Here is a 24,793-nt window from a genome sequence, read left to right as displayed (position 1 = left end):
CTTTCAGCTTAGAGGGGGAAACAAAGCCAGTCATGGCGTCTGTTAGGTTCAGACTCGTGTTCTTACACTTATTTGAGAAAATACTAGATACATTGAAGTTATACGTACCCTGGCATAAACGTCTCATCAACTACACTTCTATTTTAGGCAATGTGTGTAGTGCGTTTATGTGCATCCCCATGAACATGGACCAGGATTGGCTAGCATAAGTGGAAACTAAAAAGGTTCATCCGAACGATCTTCCGGACATTATGTACACAAGTGAATAGCACTAGTTTCAGTTAATTTCCGCCAAACAGGTGTTATTTGGAAGAAAAAGGATGAATTTATTTACTCAATAGCTAGATAGTGGGTTGGCTGCATTTGTTTATCAAAACAAACATGCCTAACATAATTAGTCTATGGATACTCCCATAATAATTGGGAGCAACCACACCACTTAAATGGGACTTAATATATTTGGTCATACATCAGTATGTGCCTTCAAACCTCATTGAGCCATGTGATCCCATTTTGAGAGTCTGGCACTTGAAATAGCACTTTGGAACATTAGTTTATCATAATAGCTTCCTCCTTGCCATATGGTCTGATTTTCATGGCACTGACATGTTGGCTGGGGCTGAACTGTCACCACTGCTAGTGAAACACTTCTCATTAGCAAAGGCTGACTTTTGATGGAAATGGTTGCCTTTCCACATGCCTCCAGGATTTACCCTTTAGATCTCAGCTTATATTTTATTTTATATTTTATTTATTTTATTTCCTCAGAGAGATCTTTCCTGACCACTCCATCTGAAATAGCCCCACCCTCACCCCGGTCCATCTTTATCACCCCATCCTGTGCCTTGCCCAAATAACACTATTAGTCCCTAACAGCTTGCTCACTTATGGGTGTGTGTAAATTCCCCAAGGCCTGCACCTCCTCGTCTTATTCAACACTGTATTCACAACACATAAACAATACCCACCATAGTTGTTGGTCAATAATTATTTCTTAAATGAATGAGTGAAAGATGAAGTGAGGGGATGACTAAGCTGATAAAGGGACCAGAATTGATGTTACCAGGAAATAAAAGTTAGAGAAGTATTCCCTTTTGGGAAAGAAATCAATCACTTGAGAATAAGTAACTTACCATGGGCAAAAATATCAAGCCTAAATGGACATTTGTAGAATAAGATCTCATTTGAACTCTTTGAAGGAGTTTCTGCAATAACTTTTACCTTTGACATTTATAAACTGTCCATATATTGGTCATGACAAATGTGCATGCAGGGAAGATCCAGGTAGGATCTCCCAAGATGTAATCTTCATAATGCAAATGAACATTTTTTGGGTGCCCTTCTCTAAGGAAAAGAGAGGTTTTCTTACTTGCAAATGATAGAGATTAAACAGATTACTTAGCCCCCAGAAATCAATCTTTGTCAATACTTACTTCTTGAAAGTAGCAAAGAGTATATTTTAACTCAAGAGAACAAATAAAATAATAAACAACACTGAGCTCTTCAAAATGTGTCCATGTTTCTGATCCAGAGAAATTAGTCTCTAGGAAGCTGGCATTTTATGAGTGACTGCTTTAGAATTAATAATAAAACTGAGGACCATAGAGCTGTACAGAGGGAGAAAAAAAGAAATGACAAAATTTGCCCTGGGAAATTTTCATCCCCATTTTAAAGAAGGTTACTTTTATCTCCCCTAATGCTGTACCTTTTAGCCACTGAACTTGACCCTATCTCTTCGGCTCAGGCCTAATAGATAGATCCTTGGCCAACAAGAAATCCTTCAGACTATCATACCAGAAGATCAGATTTCTTCTTTACAGGAGTTTCAGGAAGGCATTTAGCCACTTCTCATGAATAGTTGTAGGCAAAATTAAGACACGTGGACTAGGGATGCATATTTGGGCTTGTTTTTATTGAATAAACTCACCCCAAAAACACTAAATAATGCACTAGGTACCAAAATATGGGGAGATTTCTTTATGGATCCTCAGCATTTTGAATTTTGCCTTCTTCTAGCCAATATTTTTAATTAATATTTAAAGTAAGATACAGAAGGCATACTTAGCAATGTTTCAGACACCAGAAATTCAGAATGATTTCTTTGATGATAATCTGAATTTAAAAGCTGAGAAAAGGTCTAAACTAAAAACTTCAGTGCTTTAGTGCAAGGGGAAAGTTTAAGTTCAGGGTTAAAGAACATCAGAGACCTGGCAGCAACAATATTGTAGAAAAACAAAGAATTTTAATCACCTACAAATTTGATATAAACTAGAACCAGTGGATTTTCCAGAAAAGATAACACATTCGTGCCTATTAGGACTCCAATTTCAAAGCTGAATGAGACAAAGACTGGGTTAATTAATATTTTTGAATGAGTAAACAAAGAAAGGAACAATTCAATGAGTGAAACAACTAACAAACATTGTTGAGGTTTCATTGGGCAAAACTGGTCATTTAAAGAGTTGTATAAAGTATTTCCTCCCAATTGCAGCTGCAAACATGGGATGTGTTGTTTACAAACTAGTCAACACCTCAAACCTGGCTTTATTAGAAGAAATGGCAGCCTCTCTTACAAAGAAGGCTTAAACTGGCTGGAGGAATCAGGTCAGATGACTTCCAAGTCTCTCTCCACTTCTAGGATTCTCTTGAACAGTTTTGGTGGAAAAAGAGTAGAGGTGACAACCCCAAGAAGGATTTTTTTTCCAGACCAGAAGGGAAACTGGTGAGTTGTTTGCTTTTTAACCTGACATGAAAAAAGAAAATGTCACCTTTTCACCTAAAAAGCTTTAGGCTTTAGACATGCTAGTTAACCTCTCTAAACTCCAGTCTCTTCATCTATAAATTAAGGATAATACAACCTATGTGACTAGATGGTGTCCTGCCTAAAGAAGATGAAAAATCTAGCAACTAGCATAAACTAAATGTGCAATGCATTGTGATTAGTGTTTAAGGGGGAGCACATGAGTTCACGTATATGCCAACGCTGCATCCCTGAGGGCAGCCACTTGTCTCTTGTCCTGCCCTTCTAGAAAAATATGCCAAATTTCATCTAATTGTTCTATGTCTTTACAGTCTCTTGTGTATACTTCTTTCTTTCTAAACTTATGGTTTCACTTTTCTCACCACTTATAAAGATAATGACCTTTAAGGCACAAATATACACAGATAACCCCCCCCACACACACCACAGAAATGTATATTTTTATGAAATGCTGAAGTTAGTTCTCTTTGAAAATAAATGTTTACAAGTCAGTTCAATCACAGAGAAGCTTTTCCTTTAATCATTTACAACTACAATTTTCTCAAACCGGGAGTCAGAACATGTGACTATATGATTTCTTTTAGGCACACAGATATTCTAATACAGCAAGAATTCATAGGAATATTTAAAAACTCAAAACATATGAAATACACGTTTGCATTTCCTTTACATGAACATTCCATTTTCTAAAACCAGGTTCTGCAAGTTTGATGTGTAAAAACAAAAAATATTCGCACTTTAAAAAAATGTTTATTTATTTATTTTTGAGAGAGAGAGCATGAGAGGGAGTGAGGGGAGGCCAGAGAAAGAGGGAGACAGAGAATCCCAAGCAGACCCTGTGCGAAGCTGGACAGGGGTCTCTCAAACCCACAAGCCTCAAGATCATTACCTGAACTGAAACCAAGAGTTGGGTGCTTAACCAACTAGCCCCCGAGGTGCCCCTGCTTGTGCTTTTAGAAGTAATTTCTACCAACATCTCAGAAGAGCTCCTGAGATCACCTTCAGAGTGATGGGGAGTGCATCCTGAGACAGAGAAAGTAGTCATCTTTTCCGGGGTGAAACACTAAATTCTCATTCACTACAGAGAGCCACAGGGGAGAAAATGTACAACGTTGCCATCACACTAAGCAAATTCATGGATCCACATTCCAGTCAACTCCCCTCTCCTCACTCAGGGATTGTTCTGTTGGGAAAGCGCCCAATCCCAGGTGAATAGAAGCGGTTCTCCTGATAGGAATAAAGGGATAGATGACATTTATCAAGCACTTGACAGTTGTTGGCACTGTGCAAAGCACGGCTTTCTAGTTTTTTTCTTTTTTTTTTAATAGTTTATTGTCAAATTGGTTTCCATACAACACCCAGGACTCTTCCCGACAAGTGCCCCCCACCATGACCACCACCTCCCTTCCTTTTCCCCCTCCCCCTTCAACCCTTGGTTCATTTTCAGTATTCAATAGTCTCTCAGGTTTTGTGTCCCTCTCTCTCCCCAACTCTCTTTCCCTCTTCCCCTCCCCCTGGTCCTCCATTAGGTTTCTCCTGTTCTCCTGTTAGACCTATGAGTGATCTATAAGGTGAAGTATATTATCCTCGTACTAAAGATAAGTTACCTGAGGTTTACTGAAGTCAACTGATCTACCCGAACCACGCAGCTAGTAAGTGGTGAATCAGTGTTTCTTGGTATGTAGTTCCAGGGACCCTCACACTACATCACAGAGGGCATCATAGAACAACAGATTCCTCCCACACCCAAAACTGCTAAATGGGAACGGGGGGGGGGGGCAATGGAGCAAAAGCTGCATTTTAAAACAAGAACCTCACCTCATTCTGATCCTTTTTAATTCATCATTATGGTGGGCAAGGTCTCTGAAAGACAAACGTAAGAAAATGGCCATTCATGGATCCATTAATGATTTTTTTTCTCCTTGAAATACCTTGTTTCACTTTGCATTAAATAACAGGTACTCTCATACATGTCTTCATCGTAAAGTCAAAGCTAACACAGTATCATTCCCAGGGATTTACCCCAAAGAATCAAAAGTGAGTATTCAAGTACATGGACACTCATGTTCACAGCAGCATGATTCACAATTGCCAAAAGGTGGAAAGAGCCCCAATGTCCATCAGCAGATGGATGGATAAACAATAGTAGTATACATCACATGAAAAGGAATAAAGTAGCGATTACACACTAGGAACGTGGATGAACCTCTTAAAACGTTAAGCTGCACAAAAGAAGTCAAACACAAAATATTGCATCTTCCATGATTCCATGTATGTAAAATACCCAAAACAGACCAATCCATAGGTCAGAATTCAGGTTGGAGGTTTCCAAGGGCTGTAAGGGAAGGGGTAACAGAGAAAGAATGCTTAATGAATAATGGGTTTGTCTATGAGTGAATAAATGTTCGGGAACTAGATAGAAGTGGTAGCTGCACAACATCATGAATGTATCAAATGCCACTGAACTAGTCACTTCAAAATAGTTAATATTAGGGATGCCTAGGTGGCTTAGTCAGTTGAGCATCAGACTTCAGCTCAGGTCATGATCTCATGGTTTGTGAGTTTGGGCCCCACATTGGGCTCTGTGCTGTCAAGGAAGAGCCCTCTTTGGATCCTCTGTCTCCCTTTCTCTCTGGACCCCTGCCCCTGGCACTCTCTCTCTCTCTCAAAAATAAATAAACATTGAAAACTAAATAAATAAAATAGTTTTATGTTATGTGAATTTCACCAAATTATTTTTTAAAAACGAGATAATAGTACTAGCTTCTAATTTCCTCTCCTACTTGGTCCAAGTTTGATGCTAAGAATATTGTCTTTTGGGAGGAAAGCAATAGTGCTGTGTCAAATCCCATTATTTTAATATGCAAGTAATAGTAATGGACTATATCAACTTTATAATATTCCTGTATTTAGTGCCTCAAACTCCATGGCCAACAGATGGCGCTCCAGTTTCAGTTGTCACAAAAGTTCTCTGAATATCTCACACAAAGGGCTGTTTCCTTTAATAAAAAGAGATTAAATGCACATCCTTAAACTCTGTTATGTGGCTAGAAAATTTGACTGATGTTTCTTAGTTTCCCTTAGAAATTACAACCTAATCATAAAGTGGATATACCAAAATTAAAAATTTTTAAAAAGTGACTAGGAAGCAGCAACTTTGAGTACAGAAGTCATACAGGAGAATTTTAAGTGGGACCAAAACAGTAATGATGGGTAGAAAAGCAGAAGTTTTACAAGCATAGAGACCCAAATTCTAACTCAGTCTCAACATCTGGCAGCCATGTGACCTTCCTAAACCAAATTGCTTAGTCTCTTAGAATCTGATTTCTCCTGCAAAATGTTGATAACATATCCTTCCAAAGTTAGTTGTAACAATTAGGAATAATGTATTTGTCAAGTGCTTTCCAAAACATTTAGTATGCAGTAGGTAGTCACTAAGATTTAGCTATTCTAATCGGTGACAGATAAAATGTAGAAATACATATAGAATTTCTCTGCCTTGGGTCATATGCATCTAAGTTAGCTGCAGTCCATTACTAGTACTTGTATATTAAAAGAATGGAATTTGACACAGCACAGACGTATTTGTAAATTGTCAGCGTCAGTTAAAATCTTAAATGCTATGCTTTCTCTAAATCAAACAATGAAGTGACATTGTACTGATACGGCAGAAAGTTCATAATATATTATTAGATAGAGAGATAAAACAGATTGCAAAACAGTATTGTAGTGTAGTCCCAATTTTGTTTAAAACTGTATATCCAATAAGATATACAGCAATATATTAATGCTAGTTATCTTTGGGTCATAAAACTACAGTTGATTTCAATGTTTTTAATACTTTTTATACATTTTTAATATTTTCTATAATAAATGTGTATTAATTTCTAGTCACAAAAAAACTTTATTCGTGTACCACTCTGAAGTTAGAAATATATCAGACATGGACACTGCAAGTCTGTGAACCAGTTGAATCCATTAAAGGAAGCACTCTCAGAGCTTAGATAGAGTGCCTGGGACCTCCCTTATGCTTAGAATTCTCCATAGGGGGAAAAAAATAAATGGAAAAACAAACCCAGCTGTGTTTTTCTTTGCCAGTTTTTCAGGTCAGCATATGTAAACAGTATCAATAAGATGTTCAAACAGCTGATTGGAAAGTAGAAAATTCAGTCAGCCTCATAATTTGGAATCATGTCAAACACCCTCTCAAAATTAAACAGACATACCAATGTCAAAATGTCTTACTAACCTTGACTCATAAGACGAAGTTTTTGTATTTATAATAATATGGGAATACTCATCAAAAACTTTAAATATCATATACTTTTGACCCAGTGTACCCCTTTTCTAGGACTCTGCCCTATGGAAAGACATAAATGTGCACCAAGATTCATGGTCAAGGATTGTACAAGGCAGCATGGCTTATAAGGACAAAAATTTCCGCTAATGGGGAATGATTTTTACATCATGAGGCATTCACACGACAGAATGCTATGCAGCTGTTAAATAGAATGTTACAGATTTCTAAATATGGACATGCAATGATCTCCTACACACATTAAGTGGAAGGAAAAAGAGTAAGAGAGCTATAACAAAAGTAAGATACCATTTATGTTTTTAAAAACTCTGTGTATGTGCATAATGCTTATGTATGCATATTTAAAGGTGTAAATACATAGAAATATTGAAAAAGTCTAGAAAGGCAATACCTAATTATTAACAATGACCATGTCTAAGGAAAGTAGTTTTTTAAACTATGTTTTCTAAATTGTTTTAAGTCCTCTCTCTCTCTCTCTCTCTCTCTCTCTCTCATCCAGACACACACACACATAACCATCATACATAAACACACACACTAATACATGTGTCTATTGTGTGCTAGGTTCTGATGTAAATGTCAAAGATGTATTAGTATTCCACACCAGAAATAGCCCATTCTTATGAAAGCTTTCAATGTGGAGGTTCATCCCTGGGGCTTTTCACAGACTACTGGCTATATGGTCTACTCAGACAATGAATAATTGTTTCTGCAGGTTGATCAGAAAATTTGTGCCCCAGAGCCCCCTCTCCCATTTCTCAGTAAGGTAAAAAAAAAAAAAGAAAAGGAACTTTGAAAGATAATATGAAATATTCTATTCTTGAGGTTTTATTTGAAAAGATACCCCAAAAGAGCATGAGTAATAAAGGAAATGTTGACAAATTTGACCATATTAAAAATTAAAATATATTAAAACACCAGGAAAATAATGTCATAAACTTGAAGAAGATATTTTTGACACACAGAATCAATAAGGAAATAGGAGCCAGAATGTGTTTAAAAACATCTGTAAGAAACAAGAAAGACGACAAACAACTCAATAGAAACACAATGAGGAAAAGCCATAAAAAGCTTCTTAAGAAAAATGTCTATTTATTTATTTTAAGAGAGAGTGAGCGAGAGAAGGGCAGAAAGAAAGAGAGAGAGAATCCCAAGCAAGCTCTGTGCTGTCAATATAGACCCTGACACAGGACTCGAACTCAGAACTGTGAGATCATGACCTAAGCCAAAATCGAGAGTCCAATGCTTAACCAACTGAGCCACCCAGGAGCCCCAATAAAGAGGTTTTTTAATGGGTAGGAATCACAAATGCTGAATACACACAAGAAAAGACATTTAATTTTATTAGTAATCACAGAATGAAAATTAAGACCACAATAAGATACAATTTTATTACTACGAAGTGCATAAAAATACAACTCTGACATTGACTAATATTTGTAAGGATTTGAACCAATGGATATTCATATACTGCTGGTAAAAATGTAAACGTATTCATCACTTTGGAAACAGGTTTGACACCTTCATATTAAGTGAAAATTCTATACCCCCAAACCAAGCAACTCCTCTTTTAGATATCCACCCTAGAAAAATTCTTGCACATATACAACAAGAGACACAAATAAGAATATTTGAGACAGTATTTTTCACATATCCAAAAAATGGGGGAAAACCCCTCAAATTTCCAGGGACAAGAGAGTGACTAACTGAATTACAAAATTACATCATGGAATCTTATTTGGACTAAGAGGGAGTGAACCGTAGCCCCTGGGAAGCATATGAAGACACTGTAGAAATGTAATAAGAAATGAAATAAGCAAGTCACAGGAGTTTACCTAGAGCTCATAATGCTCAAACTTGAGAAACACCAAACAATATATTGGTAGGGAAACCTAAAATTTTTAAAAATTTAACTATAAATTAAATAATGACTTCAGAAAAGTAGTAGCCTCTGAGGAGGAGACACGGAGAATGCCTCTGCTACGTTTGGTTTGCTACAAGGATTAATCAAGTTCAGTTCTTAAGATCAGTGGTGGATTCCTAGGGACTCATTTTAGTACTGTGCTATTAGCTTATATAAATGTTACTGTGATTTTTACGTATCATTTGTTGCGGCTTTAAAAAAACTTTTTTGAAACACACCCTCTAAAAGAGAAAAATACAATCCGAAGATGAACAGTATGGATTCAGGCATGCTTAGCAGTTTGCTTGTCATCTGTATTCCATGTTCTTTCATTTAGTATTTTCTTAAATATACAAATTTTAGACCACATGCACTTCAGATTCTTTTTCGGAGAACAGCATTTTGTCAAAGAAGGACAGGAGTAGAATAGGAATAGGAGACGAAAACCAAAGAACCCTTCCAGGGACAATGGGACCCTGAAGAGACAACTTTTAATGTGTCACTAGCTGGGAGATTAATTTCACTTTGTCTGATTGGAAAACAGTCGTAGGTTCTGATTGTTCGATCTTGCCTGCCATTATGAGGTTAGGTTATAAGGTTCTGCCGGTTCTAAAGTTTTAACTTGAAACAGACGATCTCTGCTATCTTTAGAACATGATGGTAGATATGTACATTGGGATAGAATTTGTGTCTGAATTTACTTCTCCTTGGGATTAACAAAATTCACTTAAAATATTTATAAACTCAAACAAAATGTGCTTATCTTTGGATAACACAAGGTTTAATTTCCAATTTTATTTTTGGTACTTAGTAGATTCACTTTTTATATTTGACACCTTAGACTCTCAATTGATGCAAAGATCTCTGTGAATTTGGGCCAAAAGCAATTTAGCTAATTATACTGTATTTCAATATAATATCCCTTCTCAGCCAATCATATTTGATCTGTTTCTTACATCACTTTTTCTCTGGTGTAAGATCTCTCCAACAGATGCTAACAATGGCAATTTGGTAGAAAGAACACAGAATTTAGAGTGTTAGTGCTTGAGTTCAGGTCTGATTTACTTGTAACTAGGTCAAGTTACATAACTTTTCTGAGCTTCACTTTACTCATTTGGAAAATACAGAAAATAATTTTATTAGTCAGGCTTCTTTGTCTGCAATTCATTTTGCTTTCAAACTCAATTCAAGATAGTTTAAAGAACAAATTCAGATACTTCACATTCTAGAAGTTCAAGAGTCAACACAATTAGATCCAGAACGTCTTAAGTCTCTTTCCTCAACCCCCTTTTCTATCTCTCTCCAAAGACACTTTCTTATGCAAACAAATCCTCATCACTTGGTAGGAAAAATGACTTCCAACTGACCCAGAATCATATTTTTCCAGTTTAGGAAATGGAAGGAGGCAATTACATTGCTCGGCACCAGATTGGTCTTTCTTTCTTTCTTCTTCTTCTTCTTTTTTTTTAAGGTTTTATTTATTTTTTGAGAGAGAGAGAGAGAGAGCATGAGGAAGAAAGGGGTAGAGGGGGGTGGGGGCATCACAGAGGATCCAAAACAGGCTCTGTGCGACAGTGAGCTCCACTTTGCAGTGAGCTCCATGCGAAGCTTGAACTTACAATCCCTGAGATCAATAACCTGAGCCAAGTCCCATGCTCAGCTGACTGAGCCACGCAGGCGCCCCCAGATTGGTCTTTCTTAAGGCAAATGCTCACTCCTAAGCCAATCACTGCTCCTGGAAGGACAGGCTATCATAACTGGTCCACCTGGGACCACCTGATCATTCATCCTTGAGCCTAAAGGAGCAGAAATAGTGATTGGCCCACTCACCAGGACCACTTGCATTGGATAATAGCAGATTTCCATAGCACACAGGGATGGTGTCCAGATAAAAATACCAACTTTCCACTACTGTAATAATTCCTCTAAGCAGGATCTTATGAAAGCTAAAAATTTGGGACAGAGCTTTGTGTATTGTAAAACACATTAAATCTTGGGTTAAAATGATTTTTTTGTAAAAAAATCACTAACGAGAGTACCATAAGATTGGATTAGAATGAGGCATCTGTTGAAAATGAGTCATTTCTTGTGTGAAATTGAGAAAATTGTTCTGTATTCTTTACAAAGCAAATTATCTACAAAATGAAGGAAATAAATATTAGTTTTATGTTTAACATAGATTTTTTTTGAGACGTGAAAGCTGCAATAAAATCCCCAGTGTCTTTACGTGCCCACAATAAATGTCTCATTTTCTATCAAGAACTAAATGTGCTCAGGGGTGTGAACATGTCATGATCACTTAGCTTAATGGGTGTGAAGTAAATGCGTTCTTTTCTAGAGGGAAAATCTTTTCTAAAGATCATTGCAACAGTTATAAAACTAAGCATATTTTTATAAAATTGGACAGTTGGAAGTGACCTGCAAAGTTCATCAAATCTCTGCCATGGCTTTAAAATGACAATCAAAACACCCCAGGGAAATAACTATCCTGAAATAGATTTTTAAAATGTCTTCCAGGGAGAGGCTTTCTGGGGAATCTATCTTTCTCACAATAAATCACGATCTACCTTCACTTCTTTCCTTCAGGCTGCCAGAAAATAATTGGATTACACTACAGCTCCCCGGGGCAGTGGTTCCCAAACCTGGTTATTTATCAGAACCTCTTTGGAAATTTATAAAATATAGTTTTCTGGGCCAACCTCTAGAATTAGGGCCCAGCATCTGTTTTCTTTTTGTTTGTTTGCTTTTCTTAAAAGCTTCTCCAGGTATCTTTATTCAGCCACTTTGATCTGTGCGCTGGCTGGAGGAAATCCCAGAGCTCTCAGGACTGAGATATATGTAATCATAACTCTAATGCCACCGCTAAGACATAGGTGTCTCACGATTGTTATCAGGCACTGGAGGAGAAATGAGCGAGGTGCTTTAATTTTTGAAGCACTAACTGTATGAGGGAAATTTGTGAATCTCTACATCTCCTAATTTTACTTTCAGAATATTGATGCTAATATGCTGATTATTGACTATTAGATCCAGTCCAAAAGCCTCTGTAAATAGAGGGGGTAGGTTCTCTAATACATGCTGTGGATGTTGGAAAGTGCTAGAAAAAGAAATGACATTATGATGAGGAAGAGAATGATTAAGTAGACAAGCTTCCATCATTTTGTATTAGAGAGAATTTTCTGAATTTATTAAGAACGGCTCCATTCTTTCTTAAAAGGTTATCAGTTCACATCCAAATGATGAAGTATCATGCAGTTATGAAGGCATGCTTGTACAGAATTTTAATGAGCTCAGACAGTATGAAAGGTTTTGCATCCTGACCTTTTCTTTGTGTGTTACATCATAAGCAGTTTTCCATGCAATTATAATTCTTCACATATATGTTGGTAAACACACCGTAAGTATGAATATGCATATACATAGTCTGTTTATAAATGCTTTCAATGTCCTTCAGTTATTTTTTCAACAAAATACTTGCTAAATGCTTTGCTGGCACTTAACTGGGGAGAAAAGGGGACACCAGGAAAAAGATAAATAACCATGATAGGCTGTTTGGGATACAAGAATAGGCCAGGCCACACATATTTCATCTGTTTAGAAGAGGAAGTAATTAAATGAAGAATAAGGATACTCGGCATGAACTTCTGTAGGAGAGGAAATTTAAATTCATCAAAAAGGAGCGGGATTCAGGGAAGATAATGAAAAGAAATTTTCATGCCGGGGAATGGAATATGTTAAGATTTGAAATTAGAAATCTCCACATCCGGTCCAGGAAATGATAGAAGTGTAAGGAAAAAAGTCTGGATTCCCAGGTAACAGGGAGATTGTAGATTTTGCTTTTATTTTCATTTTGTTTGTGTTTCATAAATATGAAAGATTTCAAACTTATAAAAAAGTGTAGAACGTTACGTAGCAGACATCAGGTGTCCACCTCAGACTTTAAGCAGATGTTAAACTTTGACACATGTGCTTGATTCTTGGGCATTTTTTAAAGGCATGAGTGTGAATTTGGCTGCTATAGGCTTAGCCTGGGCTTGTCAGGCTGGAGGCAGGCAGCAAGCTGAAGGGGATTAACAGGAGGGGTTTCTTTCAACTCTATTTAGAGATTGAAGAGGTAGGAAAAAAAGAAGTATAGTAACTTCCCCAGTAAATAATGTTAAACATTTTAACATTCTTTAATATGGATATATTCTGGAAGTAAATAAAAACTGATGTGAATGTTTAATTAAAATTAGGAAATCAAAGAAAAATTTCACTGGCTTCATGCACCGAAGGGCCACACCCCTAGAAGCCAGGCTAAAAGTGAGGCCCTACTCCCCACAGGGACACGCATTTCCGGGTCGTTCGTTGGCTGTTAGGAATGCTTCTCTTATGGAAGTGTCAGATCTTCTCTTCCAGATCATAGGAACCTGCTGCAGTTTTACCTCATATGGGGCTTGACATTCCAAATAGTCAAAATATGCTGTTTGCAACTTAAATGGACCATTGTCAATTAGTTCATTAAGTAAAAATGAACAGAAACCATGTGTCCTTCTGGAGTTTTCATCCATCAACAAGGAAAGATGGCTTCCACCGAATAAAGGATAAAAGAATGGTGGAAGATAAAAAGACTGTTACATTTTGAGTTTCTCATCAGTCATATGTGCTCAGTTTACTTGTTACTCATGTGAAATTTCAGAACAGTGGTAACTCCTGGTCTTCTCCCTCCAGTAGGTGGGTCCAATTCTCCAGGGAGCTGTGAAGGACACCCGGGGAGGGGGGTGGGGTAGATCTTAACAAGAGACTGTTCACATGGCTGTGATCCTGAGTTAGCTCGCTTATGGCATCAGATAGATGAGCCTGAGTTTCTGACGTCTCCCTGTCCAGAAGGTCCTCCAGACCCTGATGTCAACCATGCAAAATAGATTATACAGAGAAAATAAAGTCATATAATTTATTAATGATAGTACCTTCACCAGAGTCAATAGGAGATGAACCCGAGAAGTTATCCAACTCTCTCGTATTTTGATTTCAGGGATAATAGTGTAATGCTTACAATTATGAGATCCTGGGGCACCTAGGTGGCTCAGTGGTTAAGCATCCAACTCTTGATTTTGACTCAGTCCATGGTCTCATGGTTCGGGAATTCAAGCCCGGCAGCAATAGTCTGTGACTTTCAGCCCAGTGTGCTGTGCTGACAGCATAGAGCCTGTGTAGGATTCTCTCCCTCTTTCTCTTTCTCTCTGCCTCTCCCACACTTGTTTTCTCTCTCTCTCTCTCTCTTAAAATAAATAAGTTTAAAGTTTAAAAAAAAGATTATAAGATCTGGAGCCTCAGTTCAGAGACCCAGCTATGCCACTTACTCTGTGCCTCAATATCTCCTTTGTAAAATGGGTATATTTTATTCAGTAGAGGATTGCTATGATGATTGGATAACTTAATACATACAATGTACTTAGAACAGTGCTTGACATTATGTGCTCCATTAATGCTACTTTTGTTATATGTTTATATAAAACCCAGAACTCTTCCTTCCAGTCTGTATTTGTTATTTTGAATCCTTCCTGATTCCTGCCCACTACCACCCTCTGGGCAGTTTTAGCACATCGTCTACTTCCATGCTTACACTAGGACCGCCATCTCCCAATACTTCCAAGTCCTTGTGATACATTGACATGCGCTTATGGTCCAGCCTGTCTTATTTGGTGCCTCCGCTGTTCTTCCTTGGTGATAACTCTGATAGTAATTCATTTTCTCCCAAGCATATGTAAAACATATGTGTAAGGTTTATACCTTGAAACATTCACCTCGTTTTTCTGCGCATTTTCTCTTACACTAATACCCCTGGTCAACACTGAAACAGAAATAAAGATTTAAAGAAATTGCCAACCTCAACATCAGATACAGTTTTCCTTTTAAGACACATTGTTTCAGGGCTGGATTGTTCTTGTGGGATGACATTAAGGAGAAGAGAGAAAGTGGAGAACCAATGTTTTCTTTTATCTTATTATTTTTATACCTATTTAAAATCCAGTATAATAATGTACAGGTTATATTAGCTTCAGGTGTACAATATAGTGATTCAACAATTCTGTCCATTACTCAGTGTTCATCACAATAAGTGTTCTCTTAACCCCCTTCACCTGTTTCACCCATCCCTCCACCAATCTCCCTTCTAGGAATTACCAGTTGGTTCTCTTATATTGAAGATTCTGGGGGTTTTTTGTCTCTTTTTCTTTCTTTCTTCCTTTCTTTCTTTCCTTCTTCCCTTTCTTTTTTTCTTTCTTTGTTTTGTTTCTTAAATTTCACATATGAGTGAAGTCATATGGTATTTGTCTTTCTCTGACTGACTTCTTTCACTAGGCATTATGCCCTCTAGATCCACCCAGGCTGTTGAAAATGGCAAGAGTTCATTCTTTTATGGCCAAGTAATACTCCACTGTATACAGAGACCACATCTTTATCCATTCATCTAATCTATGGCCGGACACTGGGGCTGCTTCCATACCTCGGCTATTGTCAATAATGCTCTGGTAAACTTGGGGGTTCATATATATTTTCAAATTACTGGTTTCATTTTCATTGGGCAAATACCAAGTTGTAGAATTACTGGATCACATGGTAATTCTATTTTTAATGTTTTGAGGAACTTCTATACTATTTTCTAGAGAAGGAGTTTGGCTTGGATGCCACATTGTACAGGGAGCACAGAGGATGCCCTGTTTTAGAGCATGGCTCATACCCATTTCCTGTCATATAACTGTCCTAAGAACTTTATAACCACCCTCTGCTCCTTAACAGAGGAAACCAAATATGTGGGGTAGGTGGTAGCCTAAAGGGAAACTCTTGCACACTGATGAAAGTAACACTAAACTAAATTAGTCGGGAACTTTGCTGTGAGGTGACACATCATGCTTCTGAGATTACATTTATTTTAAAATGGAAAAGCCTATAAATTTATCTTCTAGTATATATTTTTAAAAAATATTATTTATTTATTTTGAGAGTGAAAGAGAAAGAGAGAGCAGCAGCAGCAGCAGCCACAGTGGGGCAGAGAGAAAGGGAGAGAGAGAATCCCAAGTTGATTCCATGCTGTCAGCGCAGAGCCCAACGCGGGGCTCAAACTCACTGAACAGCTGATGTGGGGCTGGAACTCAGAAACTGTGAGAATAATACCATGAGCCTGAGACCATGACCTATGCCAAAATCCAAGTCAGACTCAACTGACTGAGCCACCCAGGTGCTCCTATCTTCTAGTGTATCTTAACTAGTTGTGTTGAACTAATCTCTTTGTATGTTTCACCATTGTGCCTATTTTAACACAGAGCACAGCTTTTCCCAGAAATCAGGTATTCTTGTTCAAATTTGAACATACGAATTTCATTCCAATTTGTAGACCTATTTTGCTCCCAAGCTGAAAGTTCCTATATGGAGCTGAAACAAAAAAGTCAAGCCTGATGATACAGATTTGAGAATCATCTGTATAGAACAAATATTTGAAACCATGAAAATAGTTAAAATCGTGTAAAAATGGAGAAGAAGAGCAGGTGATGAAGAACAGAGTCATAGGTACGACTACGTTTATTTTCACGTGAACAAGAAAGAAGAGCTCTCCTAAGAGCGAGAGTCACTAACCAGAGACGTATAGGGTAAGAAATCATTGGAAGAAGGATATCAAATAAGGAGCGATCAGCTGACAGGGTTAATTGTTAAAACCAGAAAGATAAGTGAGAACTGAGAAAAAAAAAACCTTCTCGATCCACCTGTCAGGAATCTGCTAGTGATATTCAAAGAAGCAGTTTCAATAAAGTGCTCACAGGAGATACCCAATCAGGAGAAGCTGAGGAAGGTGAAAGCGTTCTGGTTCCAGGGAGCATGAGACAGCTCTGGGCACAGGTCCATGGGCTGTGTCATGGATCCTGCCTTCTCCATTCACCACACTGCAGGTACTGAGGTCCTCTGACTAGTTTTATTTGATCCACCTTTTCCACCGAGTTAGGCTTCACTGGGAAATACGCACATTGGGATTTTGTGGAAATGACTTGGCATTTGTTGTGGGGCCACGAAGCCAGTTATCTGGGGGACCTCAGGGGTGTGTTTGCACTAAACTATGGCCTCCCCAAACTCCAACCCTTTGGCTTTGACTGTTCCTAGGCTTGAGCTTTGACTTTGGGCTTGGCATTCCAATTTTCCCACTGGTGTGAAACCTGCACGAGTCCCAGCATCACCTGTCTGGGAAACTGACAGTCAGACTAACCTTGGCAGCACCTTCCCCAAGGGACTGAATTCTATTCCAAAACTCTGGTGAAGGTCATGATCCAATCATCATAGTCATCATTAATCATCATGTTGCATACAAGATATTAATGTGAAAGAATCCTCTCTCCCCTATCCTACTCCATCTTTACTGACCCAATCTGTCATGGACTTCAATCCCTTGGCCTGTATTCTAGGTTGGCATGTGTGCTTCTGAAGTTTTCCTCTTCTGGAGATTGTTTGGATACTCTGGCTTACATACCTGTGCATATAAAACATACATATGCACAGATATACACATGCACACACACACAACCTCTGAGTTTTAATGATCCTTTTCATTCCTATGGTTCCCACAGCTTGGGTCAGTCTTGAATTTACCAAAACTCCACCATCTAGACTAAACCTCAATCATAATCTTCCAGCCCTCCTGAAGTTGTGCAGAAGCAATCAGACATAGCGTTAAGCTATACTGTTAGGAATATAGGGTGCAGGTAAAAGAAACTAAGTAGCTCACTGTAATGGGTACTGAGACACAACTGAGCAATTTCAATTTTGAGTATATTTTAACTTTGGCATTCTCACAAACTTCTGGTAAAAATTACCAAACAAGAATAATACAAGCCCAATGTCTTAATTAGAAATATCACAAATATCTGTTCCATAATAAGATTTTTTAAAACCTGTGAACTCTGACTGAGAAGGGGTTGTGGCTAGATATACATAAAAAGCAGTCATAAAAATAACACTTCAGATCAACTGACCTCTAATATTCCTTCTAGGTCTGAAATTCTGCGATGTGGAAAACATCAAACACTCCCTACATGTCCCCTAGTTCCTAATCTTGTTTCACCATTTTTAAAAAATCTCCCATATATATTTATTTAAAAACAATATGTAGGGGTGCCTGGGTGGCTCAGTCGGTTAAGCCTCCGACTTCGGCTCAGGTCAGATCTCACGTTCGTGGGTTCGAGCCCTGCGTCAGGCTCTGTGCTGACAGCTAGCTCAGAGCCTGGAGCCTTCTTCTGGTTCTGTGTCTCCTTCTCTCTCTGCCCCTTCCCCTCTCATGCTCTGTCTCTCTCTGTATCAAAAATAAATAAAACATTAAAAAAAAAAAACAAAACCTCAGGAGTTCTACACCTAATATCTGGCCCAGCGTCTCCACAATACTCTGCATCAACTTGATAGTTTATTAAATTTATTCAAATGTCACTTCTGAGAATCAAGAGCTTTGGAATCTAACAAGTTTTTCCTCAAATTGTAGCTCTGTCCTTTACTAACTATGCACTTTGGGCAAATCAATAAGCCTTTCCAAGTCTCAACTTTCTCATCTATAAAGTAATCACACTAATGACTACTACTTTGTTCATCCAGTAAGTATTTTTGTTTGGAAGAAGACTGAAAAAGCTAAGATATTTTGCTAAAATAAGAAAAAAGGTATAAGGGAGACTGCCTTCCTTGTTTTTCCAGTGGGGAGCAGAAGGGTCCAATAGAAATAGCAGGAAGACGGATTCCAGGGAAAGAACACTGTGCACCATCTGAAACCATCTTTTCGTGAGCAGGTTGTCCTGTCTGAGAGAATACTCCAAAAGGAGTCATTGGACCACAGGTGAGAATACCTGCCAAACAGATTCCTCCACTAGCAAGTAGGTTTGGAGGGAAAGGGAACTTCTTTCCAACTCCTAAGTTATTGCATAAGATATAAGTCTACCCAAAACACATAACTAAAATAGTTTCAATAACTGAGAAATGAGACTATTCTCATATTATTTAGAAGTCTACTGTTTTCATTTTCTTGCATTGCTCTTCTTTTCTGTAGTATATGCTTCTGCCACCACCTCCTAGAATCTCTTTCTTGCAGGAGAGAAATAGCTTTTGAAAGGCAGTAAATGATTAAATTCGTGAGATGGTGGGTTAATGAGCTGGTAGTCCCGTACAGACAATTTCTGAGTCAGATTAAACAGGATGGGGCCTTAACAATATTAAAATTCCAATCAGGAATCAAGTGCTGGGTAATTCAGCAAAAAAACAAAATAAAATAAGATAAAAACAACCACCTTAAGTAGCTCTGTAATTAGCCCTTCCATTATACACAGTATAGTAGGCAGAATAGCGCTTCAAGCGTTTTTAATGCATCATGTCTGTATAATAATGTCTATTTCATGAACTACTTTGGGTGCTTCTCATAAACAGGCAGAATCCAAATTTTCAGTATGTCAAAAATCACTTAACCTTGGCTCTAGTTAAACTAATAAGTCCAATTTAAGAAAGAGTTGAGGGGGAAATGTAATGCTCCCTTCACTACCATGGATGAGTATATTTTTAGTGGTTTCTTTGCCTTCCTGCGCCCATAAAGAAAACTTACATGAATGTAAAGATTATATTTTATCTTCTGAACTTTCATCTATTACAAGAAAAGGTGAACCCTAACCTCAATGAACTTTTACCTCCAAAATGCAATCATGTTCAAATCTGTTCCATTTGTATGTGTTTCATCAAGTTGCTTGAAATTGAACAGAGGGCCCCCAAAATGTTGAACAAATTTATTTTTACAATCATTTTACAATACAGTAGTGTTTGACATAACTCTAGAAGGAACTTCTGTGGCTTAGCACAAACCTACTCTCTCTACATGCATGCAACATTATATAAATGAAATACTTTTTAAGAAACCAAATACTTAATTAGAAATAGGACTGTCAATTGCCTTCTTATTGCACTGTAAAGATCTGATTATTTGGGTTATCATTTGCATTATTATAGTGAAGAATGGTAAAAATACATTACTTACTGTAACTTCGAAGACAGAAATCTATTTCTTTCCCCAAAATAATTTGTCACACAGACTGCCAATTCAGAGAAGTGCAGAAAGCATTTTTTTATTTTCTTATCTTATGATTTTCTTATTTTATGATTTTCTTCTGTGATGAAATTAAAGGGAAACTAGGAATACACAGGTTATTTTAGTTCCCTTAGTGTATGAATCATAAAATACAGCTCGCACATTGCCCCTAAACATTGGAAATAGGGCATTAAGACACACCGATTATATCTACCAAACACTTCTCAAGTCCTTATATCCTCCTGTTATATATCCTTACATCCTCATGAACAGATAAGAAAAACTTAAAAATCTACATGACTGAAATGACATCAAATCAAGGCTTCTTACAGTTAAAAAGCTTTGGTCCTTAAGGATTTCTCCACGTGGGCATCCTGAAGGCTATTTTAATTCAGTGCACTCCAAACTGAACTTAACACCCACCACCTCTTATCAACTTCCTCCTCCAGTTTTTCCAATTCTGAATGGTTGCAGCACCATCGTTTCATCTTCGTTGTGAACCTGGAAATTGACATTTTCTCTTCCCCTCACTCTTCACAATTAGAAAATCAGCACATCGTGACAGGTTACCTCCTAAATACTCCCTAACTCCAGACAGAATACTACTTCCCAAGTCCGGGCTCACAGCCTCTGTCACCTGAATACTAGGAATGATTTCCCAACCCATCTCCTACTCTGCTCTCACTTCTTTCTTTCTCCATGATACCTAATTTCTTAAATATCATTCATGAGACTCCCATGCTCAAAACAATGCCACAGAGCCTCACCCCTTGTAGGATGAAAGCCATGGTCTTTAGCATGGCATAGAATATCCTTCTTGCTTGGATCCTCAGCAGAGAACTTATCCTTTGTTAGTTGAGCAGAAGGGTCCTGCACTTGGCCATTCTGAAGGTTTGAAGTTTGCTTCTGATGTGGCACACTTCGCCACAGCTCTGCACCTTCATATCTTCTATTCTTACTAACTGAATGAGTTTCCTTAACCTAGCCATCAATAACACCTTACTTGTCCTTTAAAAGGCTTTCTTTAGATGTTCTTCCCTAAGAAGCCTCCCACCCCCTCTGCTCCACACAGGTACTTTTCTCTCCCTGTCCTTCATTCATTATATGTGTTATAACTTTATTTGTCTGTGTCCCTCATGAAATGAAAAGCTCCTTAAGGGCTTCCTGTTCATCACAGGGAGTGACATATGGTTAAATATTTGATCACTGCTTTCTGGATGAATTAATGAATCTGGGCTAACTTTTCTCCTTGTCAAATGAGATAATTTATCTCCAGAGAGGTTAAGCAACTTGCCCAAGACCACATAGCTGGATAACAGAAGAGACAATAAAGACAGATACCACATGCTTTTGGATTGCAGCCTAGCACTTACTCTAGTGTAGCCAGCTGCGTTCACATCTGATGCAATCATGTCCTGTGGCAATGCCTTTCCCTAAGTTTCTATCTGTGTTAAGGAACTTTGGTTTGGGGCTCAGTTTGCTCTTTTTTAGTACCAATACATTGCTTTTCTCTTGGAGAACACCCCTTTCATATCCCCAGTGTCTGTAGATAGAATGAGTCTGGCCCCATACTCTCACTTCAGGAGAAGGCAAGTGACCCAGGGCTGCCCAGTGAGAGTGCTGTGTTCCCTTGGGTTAATCAGACAACAAATGACAGCCCAGGACTTGATAAAACAAGTCAAGTGCCAGGTTGAGAAACACAAGCTCTTTTTCCACTGGGCTTATAAAGCTAACATGAAAGAGAAAGAAAGGTCAGAAGAGAGAAACAGAGCTGAGAGATTTCTGAGGATACTGTTTGGACCCCTCCAGCCAGCCATTCCTCATACCAGGATAGGAGGTGTTTGGAAATGCATCAACCTGGCTATGATACGCTACATCTCCCAGCATCCCCCTCACTGTGTGTTTTCGGTTAGAGCAGAACATGAAGACATTCTGCATGGCCTTTGGAAGGCAGATGTGGAGGCAGTCATATCTTTTTCTGCCTGAAAAGGTCAGGCAGAGGCATGAAATGCTGTTGCAGCACAGTGTCTATGAACTTGCCTGTTTTTTGTGGGGCGGCAGCCAGGTTTACATCTGTTCCACTTTCCCCCACATTCTCCTACAGCTGCACCGACTGCGGGACCACGTGCATATTTAGCTTTGTAACAAAGGGCCCCAGCTTTCCTTCTGCTGGACCCTTGCAGAAATCCAGCACGGTCTGGAGGTAGTGAGAGACTAGCACGGGTTCCAGGCCATTCTCGTAGGTTCTGGCTCCGGGTCACAGGCACCCATTTTATGGCCATAACCCACTTTACGTTTAGTTTCCCTGCCTGACAGCTAGCCCTGAGGTCTTTACGCTCCAGCACTGGAAAAGAAGACAACAGTCTTATAGCAACTTCTTAACCAGCCTCTACAATGGCATTGGTCGAATTCTCGTAATAAATCCTCTGCTGTGTTTGGGTATGCGTGCATGTGTGTGTATACTTCTGATTGAATTCTTCTATTTGGACTCTGGCTGACACAGAGTACCATGCCTGGGCTTTTCCAGTATCTAAATCAAAATATATTGCTTAATGTTTAAGTCAGTGTGCATTTGGTTTCCATCCATTGCTGCTGAGAAAATATATGCAAAATTATAGTATTTTAACTAAACAACTTGCTAAACGGGGGCAGGATCTATGCTTCACTCATCCTTACATCCGCAGCATCCAGCAAACTGGCATGTACATTGTAGGCACTAGGCAAACATGTGTTGAATGAGCTAACAACAAATGCCTACAGAATAGAAATGCTCTCCTGGGGACCCGGAGTTAAAGCCTCACACAATGTGAATCATGTGGAAGATGAAAAGCTGGAGGAGAGGGAACTGCAGGCCTCTGGATAAAGCCATGGAGATCCTGGGTCTAAGAAGCAGCTGAGTCCTCCACCTGACAGCCGGGAGGCGGGGCAGCACCTGTTAGACATCTCGTGTTCACTACCAGCACAACAGGTGTCCCAGGACTGGCCAGCCCTCATGCGGAACTGAGCTTCCTGTCACTCCTGACCAGGATTCACTACATGAGCACAACAGAAGTGGCTCAGGACTGCATTTTTTAAATAGAAAATTTGAAAGCATATTAGCTTCCTAGAAAAGAAAGCTTCCAAGAAAGGTGATTTTACAGTAAGAAACCCCATGAACCATCTATAGAATTTATATCTGAGATAAGACATAAATTCTAGCCATTCTTTGTGCCTGCCTAAAACAGTTTAACAGATCCTATGTACATAAAGGGTTTGTGGGAACCAAAAGGACAGATATTTTTGAGCACATGCATGTTCTCTGAATGATTTGGCAGATAGTGACCATAAGTGAATCAGGCAATGAACCAGTTTCTTTCCAAGTACAAACCTTCACAGGCAAAAACATATGACACAAACATATAAAATTAAAATGGTGGAGGGATGAGATAGGCTCATAATGGTCCCCAAAGAGATTTAATTTCAAGTCCTGAAACCTGTGACTAGTATCTTGTATGGAGAAAGTGTCTTGAGAGGTGATTGAGTTAAGGATTTTGAGATGAGAAGAGTACTTAGATTATCCAGGTGGACCTGAAAGGCAAGCACAAATGTCCTTATAAGAAGTGGGCAAAATAAGATTTAACCACAGAGAAGATGATGGTGAGGAAGCAGAGAGAGACTTGAAGATTCTGGCACTGAAGACAGATCAAAGGTCCGAGAGTCAAGGAATGCAGCAAGGCACAAGATGGAACAGATAAAGAAAAGGACTCCCATAGAGCCTCCACAGAGAGAACTTTGTTATCAGTCTCATAAAACCTCTTTGAAGTTTTGAGCTCCAGAACTGTAAGGGAGTAAACATGCGTTGTTGTAAGCCATCAAGTTTGTGGTAATTTTCCTTTGTCTAAAGTAGCCTCCACATGGGCATCTTGAGTACAACTCCTCCTCATCTAGAAGAACTCCAATGTATCAGTAAAACATAACAGATGAAAAACTCCAATTTGGATTCCTTGTCTGGCCAACTGAGAAGATTAGGAGAGTAGACTGTGAAGTCATATGTCCTGGATTCAAACCCAGCTTTGTTTCCATTTTGTAGTTGTGGCACCTTGGAAGAAATTATTTTTCCTCTCTGAGCTTCAGATTCAGTTAATAGTAACAACCAACTCCCTAGTAGAAAATTGTGGGAAACAGTTGAACAGACACTGTTCAGACAAGAGAGCATGTCCAAATGGTAAACATAAATTAATTAATTAATTAAGGTACTTAAGGAGAAAATGCTCTACCTCATTGGCCATCATTTTAACCCACAATGAGATGCCACCACATAGTCAGCACAATGGCTTACATAAATAGGACTAACAAGATCAAGTCTTGATGAAGAAGTGGAACTATTGGGACTCCCAATACTGTCCTCAGACCCAGTCAAGAGGGATGCACTCTGGCTCTGCTCTACCAGATGGAGTAAGGAGTCTGTTGAGCCCAAGACCATACCCACTCAGAGCGCATGTCCTCTCCTCCCCTGGGCAATAGTCCAGACACCCAGGATTTCAGAATTTCTTGCCTGAATGGGCTTTTTCCGTAAGTCCATTTTTCAAGCAGAAATGTGCAAATCTTGATCCTAGGGGTGACCAAGGGATGGCTGTGTCAACAAAGCTGATATATGCATATTAGGTTTGTTGCAATGCAGGACAAAACCAAGAGTGGCAGGCTCTGGACTAATAAGGGGTAAGGGAAAGCTGTCTCCATATCTGAATTACAATC

Source organism: Suricata suricatta, chromosome 10 (genome assembly GCF_006229205.1).
Source record: "Suricata suricatta isolate VVHF042 chromosome 10, meerkat_22Aug2017_6uvM2_HiC, whole genome shotgun sequence".
NCBI classification, from domain to species: Eukaryota; Metazoa; Chordata; class Mammalia; order Carnivora; family Herpestidae; genus Suricata; species Suricata suricatta.
This window is presented reverse-complemented; position numbering follows the sequence as displayed.